Below are 10981 nucleotides of genomic sequence, written 5' to 3'. Positions count from 1 at the left end.
GGGGGTTGAAATATAATGATATCTTAAGTAGGGTTTTTTTTCAGCTTTGCTGCTTCTGTGCGCAACATGGATGAAATATGAATGCATGTGATGAATATAACATCATATGGTGCACTCACTTGACTCTATATGTGTGTGTGTGTGTGTGTGTCATTCCAGGGAGTGACAAAAACATAAAAGACATAAAAGGCAGTTTGTTTTAAGTGAGCTTTACTCACTTAATCAGATTGATTTTGTACAATCTGCAATTTAGTACAGACATTTAGTGCTATTAAAATTTCTTATGATTGTTGGGTTCAGTTTTGCAAAATTAACAAAAAAGCCTTTTTTTTACAACCTTGTTTCTTTGAATTGTGAATTTAGTTAGAAATGGTCCCACTTTATATTAAGTGGCTTTACTACTATGTACCTACGTTTAAATTAATAATTTGGTACAATGCACTTAATGTTTACATACATATGTTTGTTTTTACATTGTACTTTTATTTTAAGAATACCTGCATGTAATCTGTAATTAAGTAATACATCTGTAATTAATTTCTGTAATTACATTAATAGTTAGACTATTGACCCATCCCTTACACCTTAACCTACCATTAAACCTACCCATACCACCAAACCTGTCCCTAACCTTACCTGTGTCCAAAAGCAGCAAGTGTTTTGCAATACAATATGAACACATGAGTACATTGTACTTATTTTTTGACTCAAGTACATAGTTGTTAAGGCCACTTAATATGTGGATATGTGGACTTAATTTGACAGTCTTGACTTTTTAGTGCACATTGCTAGTCTTGAGGCAAACAAATAATCCATGCAAGTTAATACACAGAAAAAAAAAGCTTGTCTTGGTAATCTTAATCAAAATTTGAACATTTACTCTCATTCCTTCTGTGATGACATCAGTTTGGTGGCTTGGGCAGAACATCCTTAACCAATCCCATTCAACCATTAAGTTGGTGGGAGCAACAGATAGAGAGGAGGAACGCTAAAACAAAACCCTTTCCTCTGTTTAATATGCCATTTCAGTTAGAAATATATCAACACTGAAGTAAATAGGTAGCAACTTCACACTAAATATGTTATTTAAATGAGCGTGGCAAGCAGAAAGGACTTGGATGCCCAAAATAGCTGCCCATAGGCATTGCAAATATGGCCGCTCGAGTGAACAGACTTAACTTGAAAGGGACTATTCATGGTATCCAAGACTTTGGTCAGACTTACAGTGTTTGTTATTTTACATCATGACAACGATTGCTAACTATTCAATTAATTGGCTGTATGTGATATCTGCCAGTTGTGTCTATGATTATAAAAAACAAATATTTAACTCAAAATTATATAAGTAGGCCTATGTTTGACTACTATGAGTATGGATATCAACTAATTGCCCGCTTATAAAGCTCATTTCCACCATGTAATCAATGTGTGAATTAGCCAATATATTTAAGGTTAACATACTGTAAGTTTCAGAGCTCAAAATTGTAGTCCAAAAACAGCTTTTATTGAAAACAAGCTGTCAGAACGACTCTTTTTCTACTTCTGGGTTTTATTACATTAGAGACATTTTATTGTGCATTCTTTGGTAACCATTAAAAATTTATGAAAAGATACAGATGGACTGACAGAAATGCCACAACTTGTAAATAATCATGTTAATTCTAACTCTTTCATGTAATGACTCATGTACAGTCAGAGTTTTTTATTGCAAAATGATTTATTGCTGTTTATTTGTCAGTGAATCAAGCCAGTGACTAAACAGTCAACTTCTCACTCTTCCTCTTAGCAGCACGGGAATCATCTGTTATTAAATTGTGATCAAATTATATACAGAAAGTGCTCCCTTTGTAATTGCTGGAGCTGTCAATCACTTTAAGTTAATCGAGTCTATCAGTGACTTGAGTTCTGCACTTTCACCAAAACTCATGTTATAATCACTGGCAATGTCTATTACACAACGAATCTACTAATTTCCATCATGTTTGCACTGTGTTATGATGAAAGCATTCATGAGAGTGCAGAAATGGAGTTGCAATGATGAGATAATTGCAATTCGTGCACTCAAAAGACATGACTGTGATCTCCAAAAATGCCCAGTACTGCCACCTCTAATGCAGTGGGAATTGATCTAATTATAATGCTATAATCAACATTTTCAAGATTAGTTCATCTTGTAAGATGTAATAGTAAAAATGTTTTTTTTTTTTTTAAGTTCAACGTGCAGTAATACTTTCATGCAAATGTGTTAAACAATTAATAGCAGTGGGCATTTACACTGAAGTATTAAAAGAGGAAAAAGAAACAGATAACAGACACTTGAGTTTTTACTGGCCGCATTACTTCAAATGCTGGCTAATGATCTGCCGACACTTTGAAAGATACATCAACGTGTCCTGGCCAAAATGCTGAAAGATTTACTTTCTACCAGCAGTTTGAAGTTCTAAAATGATTGTGAAGGCCGACCTGCTTTCTTATTTAGAATCTAAGAATAGCATCTAGTTGCTACTGAAAGTGTGTTAGGGGCCACTCACACAGGACACATTCTGTATGAACGGCTCCTAACTCTACCCCCCAAATGACTGCATGTCCTCTGACAATAACAATTGTCTGATGTGTTGATATACTTTCATGCCATGTTTAAAATTCCTGCCCTGAGTAGGGCTCTATTTCAGGAATAGCATCACTGCAGACATTAAACACCAAATGCAGACTAACATTTGACACTAAATATAATAGGATACAAGGCATTCTATTCTGTTATCACACAGGGTGTTTAAGACAGTGTTTCCCAACCCTGCTTCTGGATGCACAGCAGTACACGTTTTCAAACTCAAACCCACCTGATTCAACTCGAGAACTCAATGGTGGACTCCACGACCTCAAACGGATGAATCAGATAAGGAGACATCCAAAAAATCTGTACAGTTGGTGTGCCTCCAAGAACAAGGTTGGGAAATAATAGTTAAAGGAACAGACGAAAACACTTTATTTTACAGTCTCCTTGCTACACATTAGAAGTAAAATTACATGAAACTAACCCTAAACCTAGCCTTATAGTAAGTGCATGTTGTTAATTAATATTACTCAGTACTTAAATGTATAATATACTGTAACAAGACACCTTAAAATAAAGTAATTGACACTGGCTGAAAAATGCTAAAATCTTCAATAATTGACAGTCACTGAACAAAACTTGTAAATACAAATTTGAGTACATATATCTGTAAAATTGTCTAATATCTTAATGATTTTTACTTGAAAATAGCAGATCAAATTTATTAAATATACAAAATGAAATATTTACATAATTTCTAAATAATACAGTAATAACAATATACACATTTGATAATATTAAATTATTAAATTACCAAACATTCATAATTGATACTGGCTGAAAAATGCAAAAATCTTCTTTTGTCAATAATTGACAGTCACAATCTATCTATCTATCTGTAAAATGATCTAATCATATCTAATGATTTTTAATTACATGAATAGCAGAAGGAAAATGATCTCCAGTGTGATTGCCACATGTCATGGAGTCTATGCAGGCACAAACACAGCAACACCCTGGTGCCTGATGATGCTGCTTTTCTGGGAAGGTGATGGGAGAGAGACGTTGGCTCTTGCCGCCAAGTGTGTGTGTGTTGTTCGTATGAACATGTGTTAATGTGTGATGCATAAGCAATGAGTATGGGGTGGGTTTTGGAGGGGAAATCCAAAGTTAGTGAGCGATACTTTAACACCCAATCCCCCTTCTGGCTAATCGTGCTTCTGTCTGGATTAAATACATGCATAAATCTCGAATACATGCATCCTCCCTGTTTTTCACTGCAGGCCCAGATAAAAAAAAACACACAACAGATGGCTTAGCGGCCTCTACAAGGGCATCTAGCCGTCTACATGCAGTTAGTTGGCAATGGAAAGTCTCACACAAAATGTGTTCCAGTGTGCATGTATTCTGAAATGCTTGCAGTGAGCACTACCATCGCCCGCTCGATTGTAGCTCTAGCTGACACTTTAGATGTCGCCTGTCCAGGAGGCAGCGCACACACACATACATGTATGCACTGAGCACACAATGTGCACAAAGCATGAAACACCATGTTTTATATGCAAGCTAGCACAAAATAAATCTTGACAGGGTTATCCGTCCTGTGTGTCACACCTGGAGGGGTTTATTATTTGATAATGATAATTCTGTACATTTTGAACAGCTACTTACCAAATAAAACTATTTATGGACATAGATTTAGATATATAGATTTAAGATTATTACATTATCGTAGATAAACCTAAACTCTTTGCAAAGAAATATAGTTTTATTTTATATATAAAAAAAAGGCAGCCGCTATTTGCAGTGCAAATAGCATGGGATTCTATTTACACCAAGTGAAAATAGCACTATTTTTTAACGATTTGCTATTTACACAGTGCAAATAGCTATAGATTATATTTACACTATGTTAAAATAGCAAGATTTTCTGCTATTTATACTACTTATTGCAAATCTGCACCTCAGTATTGTAGTACATTATAAAACAGTATGCGATAATGACGTATTTGTCAGTCCTTGTCTTGTGTTTCCCCTCCTCCCGTGCCCATATTTGGCCTTCCTGTTCCTGTCCTCGTTTGTCTTCATTAGTTTAATTAGTCCCTAGCCCTGTGTTTTGATTAGTCCACACCTGTTCCTTATTTCCCTGTGTTTATAAGCCCTGTGTTTCCTAGCCCCTGTGTCCGGTCTATCGTCATAGATGTTCGTCTCTCCCCATGCTCCCTGTCTGTCTGCTGGATTCCAATAAAGAACACTATTTGGAACTTCCACGTCTCTGCACCTCCTTGTATCCCGAGAGGGAACGTGACAGAAGACCGGACCTACAACAACACTATGGCTGAAGACAGGCTTTGGTGTCTGCGGCAGGATGGTCGGGAGTTGGTAAAGTATGTGGAGGAGTTTCTTGAGCTTTCCAACGAGGTGAGCTGGATTGACGCCTCGCTCGGTGTGTGTTTTCGGTTTGGGTTGGACAAAGATGTCATCAGCTGCGATATCCCCACGTCCAGTTTTTCCCTTATCGGGCTGATAAATTATGTCCTCAATGTACATGGCATTGATTTCGAAGTCGAAGAATGTCAAACCGATCTTCGTCCAACCCAACCCGAGAACAACCCGGCCTCACCAGCTCACCGCTCGCCAGGACCCTCCACATGCCCTGCCAAATGTTCCGGCCACCCAACTCTTCCCAGCACTGCTGCTGTCCTCAGCCCAGAGCACCCCCGCAACCCCGCGCTTCAAGAGCGCCCTCCTGAGTTCCCGCTGGTTCCGTCCGGCCCTCCTGAGTTCCCGCTGGTTCCGTCCGGCCCTCCTGAGTTCCCGCTGGTTCCGTCCGGCCCTCCTGAGTTCCCGCTGGTTCCGTCCGGCCCGCCTGAGTTCCCGCTGGTTCCGTCCGGCCCTCCTGAGTTCCCGCTGGTTCCGTCCGGCTCTCCTTCGTCTCCGCTGGTTCCATCCAGCCCCGCGCCTCCCGAGCGCCCCCAAGTGTCCGCGCCTCCCGAGCGCCCCCAAGTGTCCGCGCCTCCCGAGCGCCCCCAAGTGTCCGCGCCTCCCGAGCGCCCCCAAGTGTCCGCGCCTCCCGAGCGCCCCCAAGTGTCCGCGCCTCCCGAGCGCCCCCAAGTGTCCGCGCCTCCCGAGCGCCCCCAAGTGTCCGCGCCTCCCGAGCGCCCCCAAGTGTCCGCGCCTCCCGAGCGCCCCCAAGTGTCGGCTCCACGCACGCGCCCTCCCGTGCCGGCTCCACGCACGTGCCCTCCTGAGTTCCCGCTGGTTCCGTCCAGCCCTCCTGAGTTCCCGCTGGTTCCGTCCAGCTCCGCGCTGCAAGCGCGCCCGACAGAGTCCGCGCTGCAAGCGCGCCCGACAGAGTCCGCGCTGCAAGCGCGCCCGACAGAGTCCGCGCTGCAAGCGCGCCCGACAGAGTCCGCGCTGCAAGCGCGCCCGACAGAGTCCGCGCTGCAAGCGCGCCCGACAGAGTCCGCGCTGCAAGCGCGCCCGACAGAGCCCGCTCCTCTGTGGCTCCCAGGGGGAGGGGTAATTTTGGGGGGGGGTAAGAGGGTCACAGCCTGTGTGGCCGGGCCAAGGGCCAAGGGCCAAGGCCACACGACCCGAAAAAAATAGGCCCTGGCCTCCCGAGTCCCCTGACCCGCCCTGGCCTCCCGAGTCCCCTGACCCGCCCTGGCCTCCCGAGTCCCCTGACCCGCCCTGGCCTCCCGAGTCCCCTGACCCGCCCTGGCCTCCCGAGTCTCCAGATCCGCCATGGCCTCCCGAGTCCCCTGACCCGCCATGGCCCCTGGAACGGGCACCGCCCTGGAGGCCTCCAGAGCGCCCACCCCCCCTCCCCATTGGATGGTGTTAGGCGTGAGGACACGCCTTCCGGAGGGGGGCGTAATGTCAGTCCTTGTCTTGTGTTTCCCCTCCTCCCGTGCCCATATTTGGCCTTCCTGTTCCTGTCCTCGTTTGTCTTCATTAGTTTAATTAGTCCCTAGCCCTGTGTTTTGATTAGTCCACACCTGTTCCTTATTTCCCTGTGTTTATAAGCCCTGTGTTTCCTAGCCCCTGTGTCCGGTCTATCGTCATAGATGTTCGTCTCTCCCCCTGCTCCCTGTCTGTCTGCTGGATTCCAATAAAGAACACTATTTGGAACTTCCACGTCTCTGCACCTCCTTGTATCCCGAGAGGGAACGTGACAGTATTGAGTGTAAATTATAGTTTTAATTCAAATTAGGCTAATGGATGCTACCTTATTGGGACAATAAAGCCCTCACTACACCTACCCTAACCCTACCCGATACTTTATTTTCAACTTTTTGATTATTTCCTTTCCATTTTTATTGAAAATAAATGCCTTTAGAAGAAAAAAAGTTCGCAAAAGGCAAACCCGAATTCGGGACGATCGTGTCAAAAAGCATGCGCCTTACCACCTACGCCATTGAAACTGATACTGAACTGGCGTCGTTGTTTATTGTTGACTAACCCAATCACACGTTATGGGGCGGACTTAGTGTAAATAGACACTCCGTATAAAAAAACACTGCAAGCAACAATGTTAATATTCTGAAATCTAATTACACTACTGATCAAAAGTTTGGGGTTAGTAAGATTTTATTCTAAATATTTTGTTGTTGTTTTTGAAGTAATACTTTCATTAAATTGATCAACTAGTGTAACAGTGTTACTTAATTTAATTACATAGCAAGTGTTGCTGCAATCCATCACAGTTACTGAGAAAAAATGTGTAATTAAAGCTGAAGTCCATAACTTTTTTTGGTTAAAAATGATCCTAAATCAATATTTAAGCAAAGACATAACCAGCCAGTGTTCAAAACTATTGCCTTACTTTAGCCCGATTCACAACTGTTAGCTTATAATAATGTTTTCTAATTTTCGAGCATGGTACTGCGTCATTACGTCACGTCTGTAAACATAAAGAAGTTGTCCCGGCTTGTATGTTATTGCATGTGAGGATCCTGCAGGTGGCAGATCTGTGTTTATGAAACACATGTGAATGAAATTAAATTGTATTCCAGTTTTAAATGTGCTTTTGATTACAGATAGCCTGGGATTACACAAGATATGTATTTTAAAGAAAACCAGTTCGAAGGGAGCATAGTTTGCTTTTTGGGTTAAAAGAATGTATTAATATGAAATTCAAATGGTATGACAATTAGATATTAGACTGTACAGAAATTTAAATCTACATGCTAATACACTCTATACTCATTGTCACGCAATTCTGATGTTGTTAACATTAATAATTTAAGAGGAAAGTATAACAGTAATAATATTTTGCACGGTTTGAGCTAACCGATTTAGATTGGTAGCGCGATTTATGGTAATGCTTTTTTCCTCAGTTGGGCAGAACAAACATGGCAGACTTGTTAATTACTTGTTCAGATGGCAATATATACGGTGAAAATTCTTATTTGGGTCATATATTCCAATAAGTGGGCTAGAATCTGTGATTGCGAAGTCCAGTAAACATCCACACCAGTGCGGTGACTGACAGCTACACATTCACCTCAAAACATAAGATTCATCCGAGCTGGAGCCGTGCCAACTCACAACCCCACGCAAGGAAGATAATTCCGCACAAAGCTGCAATTCCAGGTTTTCAAACAAAGATGGCAACAAAGAGGCAAAACTTACGGACTGCAGCTTTAAATTACAATTACTTATGAAAATATTAACGTTACAAAGGTGGTTACATCTGAATATTTCCACACACACACAGATTTAATTGTTTTCTTTCCCAAATTGCATTGACACCAGTGTTTCCGGAGTTTATGACACATGCTTATTCGATAACTGTTTTCCTATTTGGGTTCGTGTATATATGCTTTATTTTTTAAGATTTTCCAAGATTTTCCAACAGTTTTTCCAAGGCATAGTAAGATTTTTAGGCGTTTCCTCCTGTCATAGCTATGCAAAGATTTGATTTCAAAAACAGTATCATTGCTATTAAACTATTTCATGCTATGATTTTAAATCAGTATTTAACCTCAGAATGATCTCAAAGTCTGATTTTGTGGCTGTTATTATTATAATCTTAAATTCAAGTGATGAAGGATTTCAGAAGTTTGACAGTAATCAGTTTTGAGTCCTATGGTAAGGTTAACCCTACCTGCTTTAAATGTTTTAAAATAAACAACAATTTAGAGATGTAATCAAAAAGTAATCAAATGTAATCAGTTACATTACTTCATTAAAGTTTTTGAAACAGTTACACTACTTATTACATCTTAAATAGGGTAACTTGTAACCTATTACATTTACAAAGTAACCTTCCCAAAGTAACTGTTTAAAAGTGACAGTTTACAAAAAATATATATTTCAAATAAATGCTGTTTTTGAGAATTCAGAAAAATTACTGTTTTCACAACAATATTAAGCAACACACCTGTAATAATAATGCAAAGTGTTTCTTGATCAGGAAATAAGCATATTCAAATGATTTCTGAAGGATCATGTGATCATTCATGACATCATGTGAAAATTCAGCTTTGCATCAACGCATTTTAAAATACATTCAAAAAGAAAACACTTAAAATTTTGAAAACAGTTCCTTGCTGTTCAGAGTGCTGTTTTCATTTTTTTATTTAACTGAAGACTCCTAAACTTCTAGCCGTTCTTTAAAGGCTCACTAAATTAATACAGACGTCCACCAAGGCCATTTTTACAACATGTCGACACATTGAGTCACATGAAGGCACCAATGACAAGTGCAGAGTGATATAATATATGAAAGTAGCACTGATATGCTGCCATGGAAAACATTTGGTTAATTAAAACAATATATTTCATACTGCTTTAATGAACCATTCTAAACCAATAAACGTTGTACTGTACTGTATATATATGGATGTAATGCATATACAAATGCTGGCCGCCTAGTGGTCAAACAACACTTTTTGGGGTTATTTCCCTACTCTAATAATTCAGTCAAAATATATTTTGTGTTCCACAGAAGAAAGTCATGAGGGTGAGTAAATGATGACACTTTCAATGAAAGAATCTTTTAATTTTGGAGTGAACTGTCCCTTTAAGGATTCTCAGGAAGAAAAAAAATCATCATTTAAAGATTAAAGTTTTTTCCTACTTTCATTTCCTTTTATTGTTGACCTTAAAAATGACAGAGTTTGTCAAATCAATGAGAGTAGACACTGATTTCAGTAACATCTCAGATATGCTAATGATTAAATGACTGCGTTCAGGGTCATACCATTCGCACCTCATGGCATTTTATTCCACACAAAGCCTATTATTTGGTTTTTTAAATGTCCATTTCAGACGGAAAACAGCATGAGCATGTAATAGGGAGGAGGGTGAGAAAAAGAGAGGGAGCGTGAGAGAGACGAGGTGGTTTAGAAAGTTATTTTCTAAGCACATTGATGAAAAGCAGTATGCTTGCTTTAGATATCCATGGCAACCTTATGCTATGAATTGAGTCTGAAAGATGCATGGTAACACAGCAGATACACTCTTTATGTTTGACAGTGGCACTGAGGGTGTAAGAGTGTTTGTCTGTGTGTGAGACTGAAAGAGACTGTGTGACACTGTGTGTTTGTGTGTGTACAAGGGGGAGAGAAACAGAGTAAAAGAGGCAGAGGGGGTAAACAAGGACCTGGGCAACTTGCCTAAATTCTGCCTGTCTCATAGTAAGTCTGCTAAATGAATATCTAATTTGCAGTGGGTCTTAGGTGGAGCGGAGAAGAGAACATGCTGTGCCTTTCAATTAAAACAAGCTATCTTAATACAGAGATAAGAGAGATGCAACAACAGGCTGAAGAAGGCCTAAGAGCTACTGGAGTTAACTGATAAATGTTGAATTTAAACTCAGATGATTTTCCAAACCTACTGTACATGATTTATTTTTTGTCCATGAAACTCAAAAGGAGATTTTTGGGAAAATGTCCAGACTACTCTTTTTATACAACAAGAAAAAAAATCCAAGTTGTCCAATAAAAAGCCATAGAAACATCAAATCATAAGGAGGAGGAGAAGTATTTTTTAATAACTTAATTAATTGAATTAATTTTAAGTTACAAAATTTTAATTAAGTGAATTAATTGATTCAAATATTATCACACATTATAAAAAGAGCTATTGGATGAAAGCAAAATTTAAATAATTAAATACAATCTATCGAACTGATACCAATTTTTGGTTGAACTATAAGAAGCGGTTCTTCCAAAAAATATTAATTGTTTAAACTTTGAATTTGTGATTTGAATAATCACAAGAGATGGAAATATGCATTTTATCACAATAAATTTGTTGACCTGTATGGTGTAGAGAATTCAAATCCAATGCCAATCAGAACAACAAGCCTTCAGAAGCTAATAAACATGGATTTTTTTTGCTTGTTTGTTTTTTGGTCTGAGTTCTATTCAAACATGGACAACAAAAGCAGCCTGCACACTGATGTGTATGTTTCTT

Source organism: Barbus barbus (assembly GCF_936440315.1).
Source record: "Barbus barbus genome assembly, chromosome: 17".
NCBI classification, from domain to species: Eukaryota; Metazoa; Chordata; class Actinopteri; order Cypriniformes; family Cyprinidae; genus Barbus; species Barbus barbus.
Note: the sequence above shows the minus strand (reverse complement) of the source record.